The following is an 18,860-nucleotide window of genomic DNA, read 5'->3' as shown; positions in this document are numbered from 1 at the left end:
TTAGACACCCTTAAAATACAAACCAAGCGGAAAACCAAGGTTGATGCTTTAGCCATTTTTTGTCCAAAATGCAGAGAAAAAAAAAAAAACATGCTCTAAGGGAATGCCCTTTGGATGCAAAAATTGTAGAAACTTGTATGATTTGCTCAAAAAGCCATGAGACCAAGGGTTGTCCTTCAATCCCAAGTCTTAAGGCTATCTTTCAAGAGGAAACAGTTCCAAATTCTGTAGAACCTCTTTGTTTTGTCGCTAGAGGACCTTGGCAGGGGCCACAAAATCAGGGATTTAACAATCAAATGTATCTTCAGCCCCCACCAAACTAGAATTCTTGGCAGCAACCTTGGCCTCAACCTCAACCTCAATCTTAATCTCAACCATGGGCACAAGGAGTACAAAATCATTATGGGAGATTTTCTAAATATTACCAATATCCTCCATCATATCAGAATTATCCTCCCCCACACATTCAGCAACAAAATCAGCAGCCACAATTTCAAAATCAGAACCCCCAACTTTCATTACCATTTCCACAACAACCTCCACAACAAAACCCAAATCCTCAACTCTTACTGTCATTTCAGCAGAAACCAAATCAGCTACGTGCCCAACCGTTATCAAACCCCAACAATAAAAACCCTCAGAATGCTTACATGGTAGAAGGACAACAATTTCCAACTTACATGATTACTCCTCTAGATCTTAATGGAATTCAACTAAGATCTGGAAGGATATTAGAAAAGGAAATACCTTCTGTAGTTATTCAGAAACAAGACAGTTCTGAGGAAGATTCTCTAAAAGTCAATAAAATCTTTGAGGGAACATCCCTCAAAAACCAAAACATTGAAAAAGAAAACCAAAAAGAATCAGTGAACACAACTCCTATCACTAAGCAGCCAGCATCTACTTCTACACCTCCTTTTCCTGAAAGACTACAAATTGATAGAGGGGTAGAAAAACAGATCTTGTTGCCCAACTATGATTTTCTAGATGAATTAAAGAATGTATATATCAAAATTCCTTTGCTACAAGCCATTAGAGAAATTCCAATTCTAGCCAAAACAATAAAGGAGTTGAGCATAAAAAAACTAAGAAGAAAAACAAAAGAAACAAAAAAAATTCACCTAGTAGGAAAAATAGCAAACATAATGATGGGAAAAATTGCCATACAAAAGTATGTGGATCCAGGTAGTCCAATTGTCAAAACACATATCAATGGAATTGAAATTCCAAATACATAGATTGACTTACGGGCAACAATAAAAATCATGAGTAAACAAACTATGGAGCAGCTTAAACTTCCTAATCTTCTCTACACACCTACCTTACTGCAACTAGCAGATAGATCAGTAATCAAACCAGATGGTGTGCTAGAAGATATTTTAGTATCCTTAGATTCTTGGGAATATCCTGTTGATTTCATGATCTTAACTCCCAAGAACAATCTAGGAGGAAATCCACTCATATTAGGAAGACCTTGGTTGGCCACAACTGATGCTTTTATTAGTTGTAGATTTGGTGACATGTATATTTCTGATGGTAATTCAACAAAGAAATTTACTCTATATCCTCCAAGAAAATAAATCACAGAAAAAGATGACAAATAATGGATTGATGATGAAGATGATATTCAGCCTCTCTTTACCATTTCAGAAATTAGTGAAGATAGTCAAATTTTGAATCATCTTCAGAATATGACCATGAGAAATTTCAAGAAAAATCTAATGTTGAATATCTGTCATCTAGGCAGATGTCTCTCTATGCTATGGAAGAGTTTGGTAGCTATACAATTGAAATTTTTCCAGGTAGGACATTGAACATAAACAAAAACTTGGAGAAACTACAACAAGAAGAGCTAATCAAAACATTACAAAAACATTCTGCTGCATTTGCATGGGAATACACCGACATGAAAGGCATTGATCCTAAGACTTGTATCCATCACATCTACATTGAGGAAAATAGTAGACCTATCAGACAACCTCAAAGAAAGATGAATCCAAATCTTAGAGAGATTGTGAAAGAAGAGCTCCAAAAATCATTGAATGTAAACTTCATTTACCCAATTTCAGATAGCCAATGGGTTTCTCCTTTGATAATTGTGCCTAAAAAGAATGGTAAATGGAGGGTGTGAATTGATTACCTAGAATTGAATAAAGCAACCCTTAAAGATCATTTTCCTTTTCCTTTTATAGATCATGTGTTAGATACATTAGCAGGTAAGAAGTATTTCTCATTCTTGGATGGTTTTAGTGGTTATAATCAAATTCAGGTAGCACCTGAAGATCAGGATAAGAGCACATTTACTTGTCCATGGGTAACTTATGCCTGCCGAGTACTTCCTTTTGGATTATGTAATGCACCTGTAACATTCCAAAGAGAAGTACTAGGAATTTTTTCTGATTTGATACATGATTGTGTAGAGCTATATATGGATGATTTTACAATCTATGGAAATACATTTGAAGAAGCTTTGGAAAATTTGGAAAAAGTTCTTAAAAGATTTAAGGAAACAAACCTTTCACTAAGCCATGAAAATTTTTTTATGATGTTTACAGAAGGTATTTTTTTAGGACATCACATTTCAGGAGATGGAATTAAAGTTGACAAATCTAAAGTTGAAGTCATCTCTAAATTATCAATTCCAAATTGCCAAAAGGATGTTAGAAGTTTTCTGGGATTTACAGGGTACTATAGAAGATTTATAGAAAACTTCACTAAAATAGCATCCCCACTCTTCAAATTTCTTACCAAATATTGTGAATTCAATTGGAATTTTGATTGCCAGTTGGCATTTGAAACCTTGAAAGAAAAAATTTCTGAAGCACCCATTTTAAGAGGTCCAAATTGGAAACTCCCTTTCCATATTTCCACAGATGCTTCAGATACAACTCTGGGAGTTGTATTGGGACAAAAATATTTGATTCCTTATGCCATTTACTATACAAGTAAAAATTTGACTCCCATTGCGTTGAATTATATTGTGACTGAAAAGGAATTTTTAGTTGTTGTTCATGCAATTAACAAGTTCAGACACTATATAACAGGCTATGAAGCCTTTGTTCATATAGATCACTCTACAATTAGATATTTGATGAATAAACCTATTACTAATGGTAGAGTTACAATATGGCTTTTACTTTTGCAAGAATTAAACACTACTGTGCTAGATAGACCTGGAAAACAAAACATAGTTGCTGATTTCTTGTCCAGAATTCAGAATATCAAAGAAGATTCTTCGGTTGAAAATAAGTTTCCTGATGAATATCTTTTTGCAGTAACTACTCAAACTCCTTGGTTTGCAGATATTGCTAATTACTTGGTCACAGGAAAGTTACCTTCACATTTATTTCCTAGAGAGAAAAGAAAAATTATTCAGGAAAGTGCAAGATATTCATGGATCACTAACGAATTGTATAAAACAGGGCCAGATCTTATGATCAGAAGGTGTGTTAGGGAAGATGAAATGCCCGAGATTCTTAAGGCATGTCATGATGAGCCGTGTGGTGGACACTTTGCTGACAAGAGAAAAGCCTATAAAATCCTTTCTTTAGGATATTATTGTCCATCCATCTTCAAAGATGCTAAAGAATATGTCAGGAGATGTGACAGCTGCCAAAGGGTAGGGAAACTTGCTTCCTTAAATGAAATGCCATTACAAATTCAGGTACTCATCAAACCTTTTGAAAAGTGGGCCTTAGATTTTATTGGACTAATTAATCCTCCATCTAAGCAGAAAAAGTAAATATTGGTATGCATTGATTATGTCACTAAATGGGTAGAAGCCAAAGCATTACCTATTGCTAATGAAAAATTTGTAATTAATTTTCTTTTTGAGGACATCTTCACTCGTTTTGGTGTTCCAAGAGAAATTTTGACAAATTAGGGATCTCAATTCACATCTAACATGGTGGAAGGGCTTGTGGAAGAGTACAATATTAAACATAGGAAATCTATTCACTATCATCCACAAGTAAATGGTCAAGTGGAATCTACAAATAAAGTGATTGAAGGGATCCTCACCAAGATTGTGCATCTACATAGAAGAGATTGGGCAGAAAGGCTTCTTGAAGCCTTATGGGCCTATAGAACTACATGGAGGAACACAATGGGACATACACCCTATGAACTTATTTATGGGAAACAAGTCATGTTCCCTAGAAAGTTCCAAATCAGAACTTTCAAGATGGAAGTCCAACTGAGACTAGATTTATCAGAGGCACAAAAGCATAGGCTGGAGCAATTAAATGAACTTGATGAAATCAGGAAAGATGCAGTTCAAAGGACTGGTATAGTCCAACAACAGAGGGCTAAATGGCATGACAAATACATCAAGGACAAGAGGTTTCAAGTGGGAGATTGGGCGTTGTTATTTGATTCAAAGTTTAAATATTTTTAAGGGAAGTTTCAAACTCATTGGCTTGGGCCATATGAGATTGAAAAAGTTTTTAGTAATGGAGCAATGAGGACCATAACAATAGATGAAAGTAAAACTCCTCTTCTTGTGAATGGTCATATATTAAAGATATATCAGAAACCAATTTCAAAAGAGAAGTTCATCGAGATTTTCTAAGACAATTCTGAAATGAAGTTAGTGAAGAAGAATCCTTCTTCTCCACTAACTTAAACTTTATTTTCCTATGAAAAAAACAAATTAAAAAAAAAAAACCAAATATAATAAATTGTATAAGTTTGGAAACCAATCATTGATTGGCATACTTATACAGAAAATATAGGGTGAAATTCAGAGGTTTCTGACACCCTATATTTTCCATTTTCTTTCTATAATAAGTAGTGACAAAAAGAAGAAGAAGCCATAGTTACTCTGTAGTTTAGATTCTGCAAAATTTATCATCTCATCTCACCTCACTTTATTTTATTTTGACAGTTTCACTTCATCCCATTGTCATATTTCATCAATAAATTTTTTCTTTTTCAGTATTCATTCCATTTCCATTTCATTTATCATCTTGTCTTACATCTCATTTCATTTCACTTACATAGCCATTTCCATTTCATTCATGATCCATAAGCCATATTTCACTTTCAATTTCATGTTCTGCAGTTGATTCTGTTCTGCAGCTGATTCTGTTCTTCAGCTAATCTGATTTTGCAGCTACAATTTGTCTATCAGTTCAAGCACAATTGTACTGTTCATAATAAAATCATGTACGTAGGGAATTGAAGAAAAATCAATTTTTGAAGACCAATCATGCTCAAGGTACCTGTGAATCAACATCAAAAAAAGAATTAGCAAGCGAAAGGTAAAGGTTCCAAAGGTAAATGCAAAAATTTATTTCAAAAAGCAATTTGAAAACAGAAGTTTGTATAGTATGTATAATCACATGTCTCCTTAATCAACCATCATTTGATTTGACCGCCACGATGTCTCCACCATATCTTTCGTCTTTAATGACAAATGGTCTCAATGATTATTTCATAACAAATCTCCACTTCAAACTTCATAACCTGTACTCAAACGGTCCTCCACAACTACACCTGTTAGTGGTCAATATAACGATGTGACCTACATATCTACGACTCTCTAAACCCTTACTGTCTATTTATTACATGCCAACTCTTAAGTTTTTCTCTCATATTCATGCAGCCATTCTATATACATAGTCATTCCATTTCCATACACACAATCATTCTATTTCCTAAATAGCATTCGTTTTATAGACAGTGAGAGTAATTTTGAGGTTAGTAAATTCCACAAAGCAGAGACCATGGGACTCATCGTTAGGGCAGAACCCGTAGGGGCGAAATTTATGGAAAGGTAACCCCAACTCAAGGAGATGTTGCAAAAGACTGGATGGCTCAAGTTCATTGAAAAGTTTGATGGATATCACAATGAGATCTCGAAATCTTTCGCTAGATCATTTGATGGTACAGAAGTGGAGATTTGGGACATCAAGTTTGCAATAACATAATCTTACATAGCAGAGGCTACATAGCTGCCAAGACTTGGTGAGAGGTGGTTCAAAATCAAAGAATTCATAGTGAATCATAGAAGGTATTCCTCAGGAACCCAGGTATGGATGTCACTGTGTTTAGGAAAGGAATCCCTATTTCCGCACTCAAAAATAAATGGAGAAGCATGCTTTTGATATTACAATAATTTATTACCTATGAGGGAGGATTCGGATGTATGTATGTTTATCATATGCATTTATTGATGAACTTTCTAGACAATGGAAACATCAACCTCCATTTCTTCCTTATAAACAGTCTAAGGAGAATGGCTTCAAATGTACAGAAGAAAATAGAATTTCTGGTCAAAATCACGGTTGAATATCATCTAAAGAAAATAGGGAACACCTGGGAAAACTTTTTGATAAGAAACCATTTCCAAGAGACACTAGAATCTCCTGAAAAAGATAGTGTCAGAAAGAGTAGGAGAAAGAAGACTAATCTCACCATTCAAATCAATCCTAAGCCTTTAGTACATAAAAACGATGAAGAAGAACCAATCTCTAAAAAATTAACAGAGATCAGAAAGAAAATCAAGCAAAGGAAGAAGATAAAACAGCAAGCTAGTGGAATTACTAAGAACACACATGAATCTCCATTACAACCAAATGATGAACAAGCAATCTCTGAAAAATTGACAAAGATTAAGAGACAAATCAAGGGGAAGAAAAAAATAGGAAAAGAGAAAAAGGGTGCAAAGGAGGAGAACACAAAACCCCTTAGAAGAAGCTCTAGGCTCAGAGGAATGGTAAATAAGGTATCATCAAAGGAAATAGAGTTCATCAATATGGAAGGAGAAACCCCAGTATCATCTCCTGAAAATATTCCATTTACATATAGTGCTCAAAACTCTCCTAGACATTATTTTGAAGGCAGCCCTAGTAGAGGATCCCCAGGCATAGATCCAATACAACAACAAATTTATGATTACATAGAATCACTAGAAAAGAAAAATGCCTCAAGGGATCTAGGTTCCTCAGCCAATCCAGAACAACTTGTCAATCCACAAGAACCTCTGAATGACTCACTCAAACAAGAAATCTATGAGTTGGAGATATTGAACAGGCATATTAAGAAAGAAAATGAAGCCCTAAAAGAACAAAGCAAATTGGATAAATCCATTCATGACAACACCATACTGCACCTAGGCCTATGGTACAAGAAAAATAGAAAGTTGAAGAGGAAGAATAGAAACTTGAACAAGACAGTGATCAACCTTAAATACAGACTTCTCATGAAGAAATCAAGGATGGCTATCACTTCAAAGAAAAGCAAGAGAAGGAAGTTAGATGTATTGGCAGAGGTAACTGAGCAGATGCAATAGAAAAAAAGAGTTCACAGTTTTGTAAAATTTACATGGGGACATGCAATGATTTTGCAGTGAGGGTATGTTGAGCCTCAAATTACTCTTTCCCTAGCAATTCTTCTCATTCATTTTCTTTGTTTTTCCATGAGAAAGATGCATTCTCATCACCAATGACCGGTATATATTGTCTTAAGGAGGACATTTAATGATTTACATATTATGCTTTTATGTTTTGTTGTTTGAATAATTTTTTGTATATTAGCTACGGAACGCAGCCTACTTTGCAGCTAATCAGATGTTTCACAGCTACCTTCACGCTTTAACAAGTTCCAGGTATTAGAAGGAGAAACTAGCTACATGGGCAGCTTGGAAATCATTGTGACATGGACCCTGTCCTATTCACTTAGCCCAGGTCGACAAAGAAGATGGCATAAGACTACGGTCAATGGATAAGTCAAACACAGATACCGAAGGTAACATGACTCTGTTTCATGGTTAATTAACATGTTTCACAGTGATAAGAAGCGTTATCCGGAACAACTACCTGTACCTACAGACTCCAACAGCCACCTGTACAACCGAATCCAATAGCCACCATGTCTTAGATTTATGTCTCCGGTAATCGAGGAAGAAATTCTGCATATCTGTCTTCTACATCTTTGGCTATAGCATGTTTTTCTCCACAAACAGTTGTATGGTTTTTCTTATAAATACCTGTGTAAAGGACCGAAGAAGTTAGTGGTAATAGTTATAGTTTTATTGTGCAATCGAAGTTCTAAACTCTGTAATTTATGGGCATTTTGTGTCCCTGTTTTTAATATGAAGACCGCAAATTTTATGAAAATCTGAAGGAGTTTTCTTGGATTTGATTGAGCAAGCGTAGCCTACTCAATTGCAGAGGGCCCTTGCACTGAAAAAGGTTTCATTTCATTTTATTTTTCTTCTTTTTGTTAACTGTAAATTCATCATTTTATTTCACAGTGTTTATAATCATTTTCTTACTAACAATGTTTATAATGCAATTTTCATCATTTTCTTATTAATAGTATTCATTATTTAGAGTATCTTCTATTTGCTTGATCTCTTTCTAGTTTTTATCAATAATTAGAAGATGAAACTCAGTAATGTAATCTAGTTTACTTCATTCACTATTTTACTAGTCTTTGAATTTTCAATTAGATTGATTAGTGCCATTTATTGTCTTTGCCATTTTATTTTTAGTTTACTGATTCATGGTGTTAATGAATGTTTTTGAAAAACCCTTCAAGTTGATAATTCATCCTAAACTAAGTGGTTGAACATTTCATTTATGCAATGAGTCTTTGCTGCATCTCTATATTTGTTTTCTCTTAGAATAATGAAGTATAGAATTCCTCAAATGTCATCCCAAGGAGACTTTCTCCCAAAATTGACAGGCAGAGTAACTAAGTATTTCATTTAGTTTTATTTCTATAATTAGTTAGACATCAGTTGCAAATTTCACTTTCAGTTTTAACTCATGATTTGGAAATAATGGTAAAACAGAAATAGAAACTTTGTTTTCATTTCTTGCCTAAGCTTTGCTTCCAAGCCTTCCTTAGCTCTGTGTTTATTTCTCTCTTAAGCTCTGTTTTAATTTTTAGATTTTGAGCAGTCTTTATGAAAGTTAGATTTAAAGTTTTTGATAATTACATTGTAAATCATTAGGAATTCAAAGACCAAAAACCCCCCAAAACAACATAAAACACAAAAACAATGGAGTAATAAGGGTTATCTAGCACAAACAGTGCACTACACTTCATCAGTTTACGATACTTGGATTGATAATTTATGTTGAGAAATTTAGGACATTAAATTGACCAAACACTTAGACATCCACCCAAAGGAAGGCCTCAACATCAAGGCATGGGTTCTATGCTTCCCTTTTCAATTTCTTAATATATACAATTGTTGGTTCACTTTCCATAAATGTTTGTATTGATGCTTCATTTATCCTAATGCTCCTTGATCTGTTAAGTGGATTACATTTGAATTACGTTGGTTTCACTTTTATGCTTTATTGTGTTCTTGGTCTCTTGTGCAGGTATTCAAATGCCATAAAAAACAAGGATTGAGCTTAAGGGAGCAAGCGATTAAGATCTTCAACAAAGGAATACATCATAGCATCGGAATGAGGTAGGTCTCCTTCTTCTTCTTTAATTTTGATTTTAGTCTAGGAAAGTGTCTTGTAGATTGTCTCATTTGTTGCTAGACCAACTCATTGGGCTAGAGGGATCATCTTTGTCTGTAGAGAGGATTTTCCTTCACAACAAAATGGCGAATTCGTTGGGGAAGCTATATCCTGTTCATCCTCCTTTCTCAATTTATCTCTTGATTAGTTTGACCGACCATAGTGTTCTTAGCTAGTTTGGGTTGATTTACGTTTGCACAATCACTAGTTACTATCTTGGAGTGCTCAATCTGGTCAAGTTTGTGAAATTCTTTTTATTTTTTTATTGTTTCCTTGATGAACATGTTTTCTGATATGACAATCGCGCTACCAATGCACCTTTTCTTAATACACTCACGCTTGTCCCTTGTTTAGCACCTTTTTAGCCTTAACGGCTGTGTTGATCCATGAGATTGGCAAAAATTAGGGTTTCTCTGTCAAACCCTAGTGTGTCTGAGCCCCTGAGATCTGGTTTTTTCCAGTATGATTGCTTTTATTTGATGTTTTGGTTGATTACCTTGTCTTATTAATAAATCTTTTCTTCTTTGAGCTTTCAAGTATATGAGTGCAATTTGATTGATTTTAGGGTTTGTAGGTCGATTGGTTTCCTCTTGTCACATGTAAGTGTCTTTGAGTCTCTAGTTTGCTGGTGATTAGGTCAATCCAGTTGGTAAAATCGCTTGGAACATTAACTTGCATTTATTTTGGTTTTTTTTGTGCAAAATGGTTTTTCATGTGTATTCCGTCATCTAGCATTTGAAATCCATCTTTGTTTCTTATCGAACAAATGAATGTATTTGATTGTCTATTTGAAAGAAAAAGTGAAAGAAATTTCATTGAAGGGCTTTGATTTGGTGTTAATTTGATTAGTTACTTGTTGCACTCAGGAGCATTTTGGAAGAAAATCTTCATTTTTGCTTTAGTTAAGGCTTAGTTGCAAATAGACATCTGCAAATAAAAAAGAATCATATAAGTAAAATTGCATTTTAGTGAAATGAATATCATTTTTTTCTTTCAATAGATTGCATATTCATTAGTGAAAGTGAATTTTAGTTTTGCTTTTACATTTTGCATTTGGAAAAAAGTTAGTGGGGGCATTTGGTTTGATGCATTCTCTTGTTTGATGCATTAATTTCTTATACTCTCTTCCCTCGTTACCATAGAATTCATTGAAATAAAATGTTTCCTTTTTCTCATATAGTTGCATAGTAAGATTCAGGTGACATCGTTGAGCCCGAAATTGAAACCTAATTCAAGAAAAACTTTAAAATTTATTGAATTAACCTAAGGAGAATTTGGAACTTAATGCAAACAATTAGAGGTCTAGGCCAAGGACGTGTTCCGACGTCTATAAACCTAGCAGCTATCGTTAACTCCCTGCACTGTATCCCAGGGGTGAAATCTCGTTCCAGTACAAAATTATATCGAAGGTTCTCTTGTACTTTTGGGTATATCGGAGGCACTTCAGTATGGCAAGTATATTGGAACTCTCTCACTGAACGGTTATGCATTAGACAGTGCTAACATGTACTTTTGTTCCCCGTACGTCAAGTATATTGGGAGACCCCACTATGTTGTTATCTTTTAGCCACAAGTAACTGAGTCAGTCGCTTTGTAAACATGATACATTGAACACAACATTCGAGGAGATCGGTCGTCATACGTTAAGTCCTTGGTTTCGGTTAAGGTGTATATAATGGTTCACAGATACTTGGTAAACCCTCTTGCCTAGTACACCTTTTTTTATTTATTTCTTGTTTTAAGTTCTAAAATTTAACTGCCCACGATAATATGTCAAACCCATGCAGTTATTTCTTGCCCTCATATTGAGTAATTCCTTGTAAATTTTAATTTTTAAGCCCTCAATGAAATCATCTCTTCTCCTTTTTTATAGAAAAAGTCACCGTGGCTAAACCACCATGTTCACCTTACACTTCCCCTTCATCATTGATATTGAAGGGTCATCACAAGGATTTAATCCTGAGTTCTCACAGTCACTTGAAGCCCAAGGTATTGAACTTGGAATTATCCCAGGCATCCAACCCCTTTTTCTCGTCCTCCACCACGAAACTTATCATCATCTCAATAATTTGATCCAGAAACTCCTGAGATTCCACGGAGGTTTGCTTTATTCCCCCCCGAAACCACTTTTTGATCCGTTGGTAATATCTCTTCAACAACCTTATAGTCCATACGATCGACCTGATGTTCCTTTGGATTTATCTCTACGACCATCTCGGATTCCTCCTCACCAACTGTTTCCACCTATGGCTTTAGAAGGTGAGTTTCCAACCTCTTCTCAAGGTCCTCTAGAAGTCTCAACTACTCATACTCTTGGTGTTGATAATGATTCTAAATTTGACTTTCCACTCGAAGGTTATCCATTTGTGGAATGTGTTGCACTTCCACCACCCCGTGAAAGTAGTGGGCCTGTATTTCCACCTAGTTATACATGATTGGCTCAATTGGTTTCAGGCACTCCAAGTGTGTCTTCACTATATCACAATCCCATTTGGTCATCGAGCACCATGCCTACTTCAGGTTTGTTTGCTTCAAATGTGGCCTCCCAAGTTCTTGTACCAACTGTAGTTTCGTCAGTTCTGGTACAACCGATAGTCACGGTTGAGGAAATTAATGCCCCTATAAGTTCCCAAGGTCCTCCACGTGGACAATATGTGCTGCCACCTATTCCACCGCCTAGGGGAGGCAACCACCTTCGCCTTATGTGAGTGTGCCTCAAACTCATGCTACCAGAGCTAGTCAGAATTTTGGTAGTGTACCTTATCCTAGTGGATCATCAATTCCATCTAAATCAGGCCAGATCTCGTATCAACAACCCTTTTTGGCTCAAATATCCTACCAGCAATTGTACCCTCTGTATGGCTCTTAGTAGGCTCAGAAGCAACCCTTTTCTCAACAAGAAGGCCCCCAAATGTAGCCTGGTTCAAATCCCTCGTTTGGTGCAGCTGGTCAAGCTGGAACTTATTAGTACCAAATTGGAACTCAGCAGATTCCACAAGGAACTTACCAAGAATAGCCTTATGTACATCAACAACCTTTCATTCAACAAGGACCTTATGTACATCAAGGGCCTTACCAACAACTGTTGCAGTAGCAAGGTCAACCCTTGTAGTAGCAAAACCAACCTTTATATCAACAAGGTCAACCCTTGCAACCACAAGGTCAACCCTTGCTGCAGCTGGGCCAATAGTTTTATCACCAGAGCCAGCAGTTGCAATAGAAACCTTATAATCCATATGTCGTGCAAACTGTTTATCCACCTTATGGTTCTCAACGGCCTATGGCAAGTCAGTATCAACCTTACACTGGTAACAACCGGCATTTGTGGGGGCAGAATCCACCTTATGGTCAGGGTACCCCTCAGTGGGGGCAATATCAAACTCCTTATGGTAAAAATCCACCACTTTGGGGGCTAAACCCATATCAACAAGGATGGAATCCGTAAGCTAGGTCTTGTCAAAGGCCTTCCATGCCTTTCAACCCGCAATTACCGTTTCTAGCAATGCTGGAACTGTCAGATGTGTCGAAGCTCACTAATGATCCAATAATTCATTCACCTTATTGGCCTCCAATTCCTAATAATATTCCTGGTTATTTCCCAAAGTTCGAAGGAAAGTCTAAAGAAAACCCCTAGGCACCTGCTATGACTTACCACTTATGGTGTTCCTCCAACTCCTGGGTTGATGACTCTGTTCTTCTAAGTTTTCTTCAGCAGACCTTGACAAGTGCTGCAGTGAAGTGGTACATTGAGTTACCTTGAGGTGCCTATCAAGATTTCAACTCTCTGGAAATGGCCTTCCTTACTCACTTCCAAATATCAGTTCATTATGAAACTAGTACCCATTTGTTTACATCTCTGAAACAAGATACTGCTACCCACATCTCCAATCACATCCATGAATGGATACGTCGGCATTTCCTCATCAATTTTGAAATACTTGATGAGTTGTTAACCGAACGGTTTACCAAATCATTCATCAACAAAATTGTTGCAGACATAGAAATGGGAGGTTGTGTTACTGAAGATCAAGCCATTTCCCATGCCCAATATTTGGTATATTTCCAATCTGGCACGTTATATGATCTCTTGCCTGATGCTCCGAGACCATTTACGAATCCAGTATCTTCTAAATCTCCAGATGTACCACCTTTCTATGGTATTATTGGATCAGTGTCTCAAACTTCCAATAAATATTCTTCAAAGCAAAAATTGGTTTCAAATACTGCATCCATTCCTCCTTCGAAACCCTCTTCCAATCCTAGTAAAACCTCTTAGGTTAATGGCATTCAGTCTATCATGGAAGACAAAGCCTCCAAAGGTAAAAAGAAGGGTAAAGGAAAAGAAAAATATTATACCCCAAAAAAGGAACCTCCAAAATCGTCTGTTGATGATGCCTCCAAACATAAGCCTAAATATCCTTGCCTCATTTGTGAGGAAGATCACTATACCAAGGATTTTCCCCATCGTGCAAAAGTTAGTCAATTATTGAAAGGTACTCAACGGACACCGGTTGCACTGAAGGAAACTTTTCCATCACAACAGACCCAACTGGTAGAACAACCACAATCTTCTGCCTCTTCAGGTTCTCGGGTTTACATGAGTGGAACAGTGCCTATTTATGTTGCCACCGGGTCAAAGGATTATTAAACTCCTCAAAAGCATATAGTGGAGAAGGAAGCAACTGATACACCTTCTACTTCTACTCCACCCAGTTCTGGTCCTCTTCACATTGAGAGACCCATTAATGACTCCATTATCTAGCCACCTCCCAAAGGTGTTCTTCAGAAATCATCTTACAATCCAAATGTGTGAGCTGCCCAACATTACAATATTGTAGAAGACTTGGCTCAAGTGCCTTCAGCGATGTCTGCCTTAGAAGTTCTCCAAACTTGTCCAACGCAACAGAAAGAATTATTATCTACTATAGGAGGGATTGACCCTACGGATTTGAATTTGATCACTTCTGACCTAGAAAATCCTGTTCCTCATCTTCCCCATCAAATTGTGTTTTTAATTCAAGTCATTATTAAAGCGGAGACGACTCATCGAACTGTGATTGATGAGGGTGCCTCCACATGCATCATGTATTTTTCATGTTGGAAATCCATCAGCTCTCCACCCCTCAACTAATCTCCAAACACCTTAAAAGCCTTTGATGGCAGAGGATCTCATCCTTATGGTATTATCACGAGTTTTCCCATCATGTTGGAAGGGAAAACTGTCGAATTGGAAGTAGAAGTCATGGATGTGAATTTGAATAATAACCTTCTGCTTGGAAAAAGTTGGACCCATGCTATGTTTTGTGTGGTTTCTTCTTTGTTCTGTGTACTCTGTTTTCCTCATGAAGTAAAAATAGTTACTGTTGACCAATTGGCCTTTTTCTCTTCCAGTTCTTTGAACGACAACATGACGTATGTAGGAAATACTGACATTCCTTATGAAAGCGTGGGAGCAAGTATTTTTAAATAATTTTTTCTTATGGGAAATTTTTCCCTCTCGCCTCCTCATGTCACTTCTTTCAACATGATCTCTACTATTTAAAATCCTTGGATCGTTCCATCTCCTGATTAGGTTGATTCTTTCAACAATGTTATGCCACTCAACCTTGTAGAACAAGATTACCAAGTAGTTGTTTTGGCTTTAGCAGCCGCTTCTGATAGTCATACTACTCTTAGTATGCACCTATATGCATATTCATAGTTTCCTTGGATTTGTTCTTGGGATTCTCCGGATCCTTTGAATGAGACATTTCCTACTTAGGAGAGTACCACAAAAGTTATGTCTATTGATGAAACACCCTAGAATGATGCTCATCATCATTCCTCATTTCTTCCTAGTCTTGGTGAGATTTCATCGTGTCTAGATACCTTTGTTTCCCATACACTCACCCATCCACTTCAAACACCCATCTTGGTGCATGAACTTTTTTCTGAAGGAAACATGGGAAACATCACTGCTACCATGCCTATTGACATTTCTATTAAACTAGGAATTGTCGAGAACATTCATGTCAGGGTTTCTTGCTCTCCTGATGAGATAAATATTTACACTGCCATTTTTAAGGAATTTCGTGATGTCTTTGTCTGGTCATATGAAGAAATGGATGGCATTGGTTCGAATATAGTTGTGCACAAAATTCCTACCTATCAAGATGTGAAGCCTGTTCGTCAACGAATTCATCCAATGCACCCTAGAAAGGCCGTTGCTATTAAGGGAGAGGTTGAAAAACTTCCAGAAGTTGGTTTCATCTACCTTATTTCATTTACAGATTAGGTTTCAAACATAGTACCGGTAATTAAGAAACAATGGACTATCCCTGTTTGTGTTGATCACCGTGATATCAATCAGGCATGTCACAAAGACAATTATCCAACTCCTTTTATTGATTAAATCATTGATGAATGTGCCGGGAGTGAGATTTTTTCTTTTGTGGATGGTTTTTCTTGCTACAACCAAATCAACATTCCTCCAACTGATCAACATAAAATCGCTTTATAATGTCCATGGGGGACCTTTTCCTATAAGAAACTCCCTTTTGGTCTGAAAAATGTTGGTGCTACCTTCCAATGAGTGATGTCTTATGCTTTTCATGACATCAAACACATCGTTCAACCATATCTTGATGACTTTCCATCTCATTCTACAAAGCGTCAAGATCATCCTGACCACCTACAAGCGATTTTTCTACGTTGCATACATTACAATGTTCGTTTTAATCTGCATAAGTGTGTCTTCTTCATTTAATTTGGTCATATCCTAGGGTTTGTAGTATTAAAGGAAGGCATCTGGATTGATCCCCTCAAAGTTGAGACCATTGTAAACTTACCCGCTCTGTCATCCTTGCATCAGTTGCAGAGTTTGCAAGGGAAAGCTAATTTCCTTCGTCGTTTTGTACCTAACTACATCAAGCTTGCCAAGGGATTTACTCGTCTACTTAAAAAGGGGATCCCATTTATTTGGGATGAAATCTCCCAATGATATTTTGATGCATTAAAGAACACTCTCATTAGTGCTACTTTGTTACATCCCCCTGATTATCACCACAATTACTTCTTGTATTTGGTGGCAGCCGATAGTACTATTGCCATGGTACTAGTGCAAGACAATAATGAGGGAAATGAACACGTGATCTACTCCTTAAGCCATAATATTATTGATACCAAGAATCCATATGCCCATGTCGAGAAGCTTACTTTAGTTTCCGTTCATGTTGTTCAGCGTTTTCGCCACTATATTCTTTTACGAAAAACCACTGTGATTTTCGATTGCAACCCCATGACCTACATTTTGACTCGTCAGTTGCTGGGGGACAAATACTCTAAGTGGATTTTTATCCTTCAAGAGTTTGATTTGGATTTTGCTACAGCCAAATCAAAGAAATCGTTGGTTTTTGCTGAATTGATTTGTGACCTTCCCTCTGCAACCACGTCTACTTCTTTTGATGAGTACATTCCTAACGAGACTCTCTTTCTCATCAACACTCTTGACCCATGGTATGGGATATTATTGTCTATCTCCAGACCCAAACTTTTTTATCAGAGTTGTCTAATTTTGAACGTCGTCACATTCGACATCAGTCCCAACCCTATCAAATCATTGGTGATACTTTGTACTGTGTTGGTGTCGATTTTATCCTTCATCGATGTTTGACACTCGAAGAAGCTGAGAGAGTTCTCAATGACTGCCACTTTGGGGCTTGTGGTGGTCACATGTCTGGGTATGCTACTGCTTAAAAAATCATTTGTGTCATTATTTCTAGCCATCCATCTTTAAATATTGCATCTTAGCAGTCCAAAAATGCCATGCTTTCCAGATTTACAACCGTAAACAACGCAACCCACCCACACCCCTCTACCCAGTTATTATCGTCGGCCCCTTTTCTAAATGGGGGATTGATTTCATGACATGTACTACTCGCTCGTCTGGGGGGCATGGTTATATCACCGTCATTGTTGATTATTTTACTAAATGGGTCGAGACGATGCCCACACGAGAAGTTGATGGTAAAATTGTTGCTCAATTTCCATTTAACCATGTCATTGCTTGATTTGGTGTCCCTCAAGCCATCGTTATTGATCATGGATCTCATTTTTGAAACCACATGATGGCAGAGCTTACTGCTTGGATGGGTTTGCGTCACAACAATTCAACCCCTTATTAGCCACAGGCCAATGGCCAAGTTGAGGCAGTCGACAAAGTCCTGGTTACTATGCTTCAACACACCATTAGGATGCATAAATCGAACTGGTATCTTATGTTATTTTCAACTCTTTGGTCTCACTGAACTGTGGGTAAGACTGCCACTGGATTCACACCCTTTCAGTTGGTGTATGGTGTGGAGGAAACTCTTCCAATTGAGTGTGAAATTCCTTCATTGAAACTAGTTGTAGAATTACTCTCGAATACCTCACCTGAAGAGGAACATGTACTTTACCTCGAAAGGCTCGATGAACCCTGTCACCTTGTGACGTTAGTAATTGAAGTCCATAAAAAATGAGTTAAGGCTCAATATGATAAAATTGTTTCTCCTCGTGTTTTTGCTAAAGGAAACTTCGTCTTACTTTATGATCAAGCCAATGAAATATTGGGAGCTAGGAGATTCGAACCAATGTGGCATGGGCCTTACATTGTCAAACGAATTCTACAAAAAGGTACCTACGAGTTAGTGGATTATGAAGGAAATTCTTTGGTTGAGCCCTGAAATGAGCTTTATTTGAAAAAGTATTATGCATGATCATTTGTGTAAATACTTATGTACATTAGTGTGTGTTTTCATTAGTGTGCGGTGTGATTTTGGTGTGTTAGTTTTCTTTTGCAAACCTTTTCCTCTACTTACCTATTGTTCTACTTGGTTTACAAATGTCATCCAACCATTACTTTGGTTGCGTTGATGGTGCTTTTCGTAGTACATGGAATCTATCTTTCGTTGCATGGGAAATCTATGACCCTAATGGTGAGTTATTGAATTTTCAAGGTATATGTTTAGGTCAGACGACTAATAACATTGTTGAATATGGTGCGGTCATCGAACTTTTTTCAGAAGCCATTTCTTTTGGCATTAGGGAGTTAATCGTAAAACTTGATTCACAACTCATTATACTATAGCTTAATGGACATTATTCAGTTAGAAACCTTAAGATTTTGATATGTATTTGCAAGTTCGTTTATTGGAACGAGAGTTTGATTTTATTACGTATCATCACATTCCAAGACACATGAACATTAGCAGATGCATTGGCTAACTATGTGTTAGACATTTGCGAAACTTGTAAAGCATAGAACATCACACATTGAATATGGTAAATGGGAAAATATGTATATATACATATATATAGCGAGTGTTTGCAAAAGAGTTTTCTACATCAAAATAACAA

Source organism: Pinus tabuliformis, chromosome 8 (assembly GCF_031772625.1).
Source record: "Pinus tabuliformis cultivar Carrire ecotype Pingquan chromosome 8, CPIR1, whole genome shotgun sequence".
Taxonomy (NCBI): Eukaryota; Viridiplantae; Streptophyta; class Pinopsida; order Pinales; family Pinaceae; genus Pinus; species Pinus tabuliformis.
Note: the sequence above shows the minus strand (reverse complement) of the source record.